The following is a 7,684-nucleotide window of genomic DNA, read 5'->3' as shown; positions in this document are numbered from 1 at the left end:
AGAGATCCAGACCTTCCTAGGAAAATCTCCAGACGCCTGCAAAATTCAGGTTGTCCTGCCCCTGTCGGAGTGTAAGTAGTCAGCAGTCTGAAAACACCCCCGTTCACCTGCAGGGTCATCAACTTACCATCTGGACCCAGGATGATGCTCGTTATCTTGAATTTCGGATCTTTCCGGAACAACACTGTAGTTCTACGCCCCTCTTTTCCCGGTTGGCATGCAGATGAGTAAATTTCGTATCCGCCGAAAATGGGCATCAAACTTGATCGATTGGAAAGTCTGCTCTCACTGATAGCCACATCTACACTTAGTGAACTGAGGTCATTAAATATCCAGCCTTCATTTATTTTTGTAATTTTGTGTTACTTTAATAATATTTTATGAGAATAGGGCTATGTATTCATTTAAAGTAATGTATCTTTGCTAAGTCAACGATTTTCTGACGCGTCAACTTTCTCCATTCGACGAAACACTTGTACAACGTTTCCGTTAGTGGTGGCAGTGGTGGTGGTGGTGGTGGTGGTGGTGGTGGTGGTCGAAGGTAATGAATGTCGTACTCATTTCATTTTTAATTTAGTCATGTTCATCACAACTGTTCCTGCCTCTGTTGCTGTTGTTAGCGGTGGCATCTGTGATTTGTCTTTCGACCATGTTTATTTAGGACGGAAAAATGATGTCAAAATGGCTGTTCAACAGCCATCACTTCCTTCGGTTTAGGAAGCCGTACTATTTGTTTTGAAATATTAAGTTTTGAATTTTTCACCTCAGAATTCGCCCTTAGTGGGCAAACTTTTCGTCAGACTACCTCCCTATAAGCAAAGCGGGTTGGCTTATGTAATAAACAGTCCAATAAAAATTCGAATGCTAAATAATGAAACAGCAATTTGTAAAGAAAACTCCACTAACCCTTTCCCAAACATAATTAACAAAAAAAAAAAAAAACAAGTAAGATAAGAGAATATGTTTTGATCCTACAAACACTCAAAACCAAAATATTACAAAAATGAAGGATGTATAATCGATTAAAAAAAAATTTATACTATATTTACGACACATGCTTACGTTGCCCAGTGACCTATTATTACGCGTAAAGAATTACCAGAGCTCATATCATAACAACACCATATCGACTCCGCCTTGCAGCAATAAGATATATAAATAAATAACAATGAAATAAAAAAAAAACAATTGAAAACTGTATTCAGGGAAATGTGTACTTTAAATCTAAAACAGAAAAAATAGACAGAAAACTTCGACTTTCAACATCGCCAGAATCAAAATGAGGTGAAAATAGGTACAGTCTAAATAATCATTTTGGAGGATGGACTAGTCGATTACATTGACCCCAGTATTCCACTGGTACTAAATTAGTCGACCCCGAAAGGATGAAAGGTAAAGTTGGCCTTGGCGGAATTTAAACTCAGAGCGTAGCAGCAGACGAAATACCGCTGAGCATTTCGCCCGGCGTGCTAACGATTCCGCTAGCTCGCCGCCTCTGTTACAGTCTAAATAATGGATCATTAATCCTTCAGTTTCACAAACAAGGAAAAAAGATATAAATAGCGTCATATACATATTTATTCGAATGTATATTTTACTGACGCACTCTAATCGAAATGTTAACTGGGAAAATATATTCATATAAAATGTGGTGAGTAATTAAACCCCATGCTAAACATAACGCTTACCCGCAAGATATTTTGACTTTTCTTTCCATATATAAAATGAATCGCGCAGCTTATTAAAACCTTTTCATTTGATGAATTCATAATTAACTTTCGTGTACATTTGGATGGCGGAAAGATGTTTGGGGAATTGGATATTGATGTTAGTTGTGCTCTTGTTAAATAACTATACTTTTCTATAGCAGCATTCCTTTGTATCTGGAAGTCATATAAATTCTTCGCACTGTATGAAAGGGCAACAAATGCCAACGATCTGCGGATGAACCACCACGTTAACAAAACCACCGTCGACATTCCTAATGTTGTTGTTGTGGTTGTTGATGATGATGATGATGATGATGATGATGATGATGATGATGATGGTGATGAAGACGATGACGTCGACGACAAGGACGATGATAATGATGATGAATACAAAAATAACGTCGATGACAACCATGGCATTCTAATCAACAATGGCAACCGCAAAATTTCAATGCTGTGGTCAATGTTTCCGGTGACTTGAATACCATGCATATGTAAGGGAAACAAAAAAAAAAGAAAAAGAAAAAATCTCTCTTGTATTAACACGAATCTACTAAGTATAAAAACCTAGAATAGCGATAGAGTATGTAACGATAGTAATGAGCCAAATATCTACAACTCTTTAGAATATAGAAAGTTATTTTTTCACAAATATATCATGTTGTGTCAGGATGCCTTACAAAACTGTCGACGAAATAGCGTAGCAAAGCATGCACACAAATAGTAAATTTCAGCTTCTCCAGAAGACGATTTTCGACACTCCTCAAAAAATTCAACATTATCTTTTATACGAAATGGTGTCCCACCCACTCTTACACAGAAGTACTCACAAACAAGCATACATCTTTATCGATGAATGTATATATGTACTGCATAGGTATAAGTATGTATGTATATATGTATTTATGCATGTATGTATGTATGTATCTATTTATCTATCTATATATATATATATGTATATATATATATATATATATATATATATATATATATATATGTGTGTGTGTGTGTGTGTGTGTGTGTGTGTGTGTGTGTGTGTGTGTGCGTGCGTGCGCGCGCAAGTATAAATAAATATATAAAAAAATACACATTAAGTACAGAACATCCTCAAGGAGTGAAAAATGTGTAAACACACGAGAGATAACTACAAGGTAAAATACCGGAAGATTACTCCTCGTCAGTTCTCGACTGTTTTACTACTCCCTATTTCGTGATATATATATATATATATATATATATATATATATGTATATTTTCATGCGCACTTATATACATAGATACATACATAGGTTTATGTGTGTGTGCGGGCATGCGTGTGTGTTTGTGTGTGTGTGTGTGTGTGTGTGTGTGTGTGTGTTTCTGTGTGTCTGTGCGTGTGTGTGCGTGTGTTTGTGTGTGATATGTGTGTATGTACGTAAATATCCTACGGTGTTGACTTCAGCAGAGAGAGAACTTTATTAATCTGCACTGGCATTGTAGATATTAATGCATTTTAAGATTTTATCTATGTATCTCACGCGTACTCTCTCTCTCTCTCTCTCTCTCTCTCTCTCTCTCTCTCACTGTCGTTACGCACCCACCTACACACATAAACATACCCACATACACACATACACACGTATATTTTGTAATTTATTCGAGTGAGCACAAAATTCCAGTATCCCATATGTAATATACTTGAAAATATTTTTAGCAATAAAAGAAGAGATTACAAGTCTATACTTATTGAAAATAGCGCTTCTCTTAAGTAACTTATCGAAGCGATGCGACTAAAATTTCTCTTCTACATTATTTAGTGACCAGCCGCTTGTAAAACAAGGATTAAATTAGTGTTAATATATTTAACGTGAAGAGCATTAAACGGCTTTTTTGTAATTATTCTCTAAGCTAATTACTTTTCACTGAGTTTTACGTTTTCTAAATAACTTAATTTTTCTACTTCAATGAATGTACAATATTGAACGTTTCTTAAGCAATTACTTCCTTCCTACATCAGCAAGAATGTTGAGAGCTACGCACCGGTGATGATGTCTGAATAGATTGTAACATATCCAGAATCTTCAGATCATTTCTCATATAGAGAGATAATTGAGAATAGAAATGTGTAATCACCACTACTAACTTCCACTGCTTCCAGAAAATGTGACGCAATTAGAAAGAAATTGGTGGTAGCTGATTGGATGTAGCAAGGAGCAACTGTTAATAGACAAGTGAATTACAGCGACTATTTTATCGGATAAACTGTAGGAGGAAAGGTTTAAATATGAGATTCGAGAAAGCGTAACTGAATGGTAAATATTGGTTTCAAAGTTTGGTACAAGGCCAACAAACATCAGAGGAGAGGGTAAGACGATTACATTGACTCAGTGATCAAACTGGTATTTATTTCACCGACCCCTGTATAGTGTTTTGTCTGAAACTGCATAACTTTTAGTCAGCAAATTCGGATAGACGTTAGTGTAAGGAATAATGATTTGCGGCATTTTTGCGGTTCTCTACACTGTGATTTCAAATCTCGTAGCGGCCATATTTGCTTTTCATTTCATTTTATTTCGACTTAGCAGTTCAGGAATGTCAATGGAAGGGATAATTAGAATTTTAGAGATGATGCCCTGTGGTGTTTGTTCCGGCGCATTGCATTCTGTGTACATGAGTTAAACCATTACTAAATTTAATGCTGCTTCATGCTTCATGTCCCCTCTTTAGCGTTTGAAATCAACCGGAAAAAGTGTTTTGTTTGACAACAGTTTCCTCTCTAAGACATATCATCCTACTCTCAGAGGCCCTGAAAATTAAAGGGATTATGGTACTGTTCTTATTCACAACCCAACTTAAAAATCTTTTTCTCTTTATAAATTCAGGGACAATGCAACCTATAATCAGCGCATTAGCAAAGAATCGTATTTTATCGTAAAATGTAAACCTTTCTTGAATGCTTCCACCACACATGACACTATTACAAGGATCTTAGAATAATACTCACGCAAATATTAAAAACGACAGCTATATTAAGAATAGTCGCTACTCATGAATTTATTAAGAACAGTTCCTACTACTACTGCCACAACCACAACAGATTATTTTTAGGTCACTTGACCATTAAAGAATATTCCACAAACAGTTTACTATTGTGTCATACCACTCGCATCTTTTTTCTTTTCTTTCTTCTATCTATTCTCTTCCCCCTCCTCCCTTTCTTCTTGTTTTTCTTTTACTACTCCTCCTCCATCTCCTCTGCCGTCTCCTTCCTCAGCTGCTACAGCTTAAGCCTTCAAACTTCAGAATCAATATTTCTCTGCACGCCTATTCTCAAATAAAACATCAGCCACGTCAAATGAAAAGTGCTTGTTTTTATAATATTCTGAAAAGACGAGAACGTCATTTTGATCATAGGTTTCTTGACCAAGATCCAAATAAGAGTGAATATTAACAGCGATCCGCAATTTAGAATATGCAAAACGAGCCAGTACGTTAAGGACATCAATTTTAGTTATATCTGTTCGATATGAAAATATTCAGTGGCATGCTTAATCACTTAAAAATAGAAGTTAAATTCCACTCATTCTTCCGCCTAACAAAAACATGACTTTGGATAAAGTAGATTTATTTATGCTATATATGAGAAAAAAGGCATGAGATTATGAACAGTACACATTTCATAACACATACATACACACACACACACACACACAAATTTCTCCAGAGAAGACATGAATTTAAAGGAAATAGATAATACGGACAAAAATTTACATTCGTCCAAATGTTTTATAATACTGTGTCGTATAGCGTTTATCTCTAAAGGTACATTGTACGTTTAAGTATAGAACTGGGTTTATGCTTTAAAGAAGTGCTTCATATTTCTCCTCAGATGCAATGACCACCAATCTACTGCTGGAACAATCCCACTCTCACTCCTTTTTAAAGCACTCAAGTACTCAAATTCTGAATGGTCTGCAAGGTGTCGTGTGTGGGGAGTGGGCGTCGAATGTATGTCTCTATTTGCCTGCAACTATAGAAACACTAAACACAATTATCGATTCAAGTATAGCTTGCTCCCTACTAACGGATTGCTACACATATGCCATCACCACTTCGCCTCTGCGATGGAAACGAAGTTTTATTTCTTCTTCATTCGTCTATGAAACATATACCTTAGCAATATATTTTAAACAAATTTACTTGTTATTAATAGAGAATATATTATGAAACAATTTATATGTACAGGATATATTTAGATATATCTATATTGTATTCTTGAAGTACTGATCTTAGCATGAAAGTTTTCAGAAGTTTTGAAGATATTAGTTTTGAAATATTTTGGTGTGAATATATGTGGACAAATTTTTGAATTGCTTGTTTTGAAGTTATTTGTTTCTTTTCGTAATTCCCATTGAAACTTTGCTGAATTCCCGCTGCTGATATCTTAACTTTGTCCATATCGTCATTTCTTATATATTAATATATTTTGTTATCTTATTGATTTCAAATTTCCAAAACACTGAACAATTCCAAAAATAACTACATATATCTCTATTTATCACATATTCTCAGACGCCTTGAAACACAATTCAAGATCAAAGATAATTTAAACCAAATGAAAAATAGAAACAAAAACCCAAAAGACAAAAATGCAAGAAATAAAAGCAAATGAAGTCAAACTGTTATCAATTTCACCAAACAACATACCATATCAATATTCTATCAAAAACAATTGGATAGTTTTTTTTTTGCGAAGGTTTATATAAATGGTGTTTGAAGAATAACGCCGTGCTGTTGTATGATGTTGCAGTCTTCATATAAGTTTTGAAAGGCAAAAAAAAAAAAGACTCTTTTCATCCATTTCCATTTACGACACACACAATTGCACAAACAGAACCCCCAGGTAGAGACAATAAAAACAAAATACTGAACAAAATTTAAGTCACCATATCTGACATTACCTGTGAATATATTCATAACACCATTTCATTCCGCATTACTGCATTCAGACTGTCGTCCATATTTTGCTTACCTATCCGCCATCTGCAGGAGTGTAAATATAAATGTATATGTTTCGTTTTTGTATTTGGTTTACAAGATTCTTTATGTGAATTCGTGTGTCTGGGGAGAGTCATTTTTTTTTAGTGCCTTATCAATTTAACATACTCTCCGATTTCCACTCATTTACTTATTTACTTTTACCGAAATTTTCGCTGCGGCTTGCAACCCTTTCAATAGTCGTTAATCCTGGACGTTATCCGAATTGCGTGTGCGTCAGTGTGCGTGCGCATACACATATGTAATGCATGTATGTATGTATTTGTGTGTATGCATGTGTGTGTATGCACATACATATGTGTGCATGTGTGCACGTTTGTATGTATGCATTCTGCATATCCATGTGCTTGCGTGTTCATTTTGTGTCTTTGTGTGACTATGTATGTGCATCTTTTACGTCTGGATGCCTCCATATATGTGTTCTTGTGTGAAGTGTGCGCGTGTAGATATGGTCATGTGTTTCGGTGTTGATTTGTATGTATATATGTTTGTATGTATGTGTGTATGTGTGTGTTTGTGTCCGTCTGTCCTTATTACCTAAGTACCTATCTATCTGTATATCTACCTTTCCATACGCGTATCCATTTACCCATATATATATATATGGGACTGCCATGTTGGCTTGGCGATAACTATTAATTTCCAGTACCGCTGCCGTAGTCTCCTTTAGAGAGACTTAGAAATATTAATAACTCTCTCTCTCTCTCTCTCTCTCTCTCTCTCTCTCTCTCTCTCTCTCTCTATATATATATATATATATATATATATATATATATATATACATACATATATATATATATATACATATATATATATATATATATATATATATATATATATATATATACATACATATATATATATACATACATACATATATATATATATATATATATATATATATATATATATATATATATATATATATATACATACAT

This window comes from Octopus bimaculoides, chromosome 1, assembly GCF_046866305.1.
Source record: "Octopus bimaculoides isolate indiv1 chromosome 1, ASM4686630v1, whole genome shotgun sequence".
Taxonomy (NCBI): Eukaryota; Metazoa; Mollusca; class Cephalopoda; order Octopoda; family Octopodidae; genus Octopus; species Octopus bimaculoides.
Note: the sequence above shows the minus strand (reverse complement) of the source record.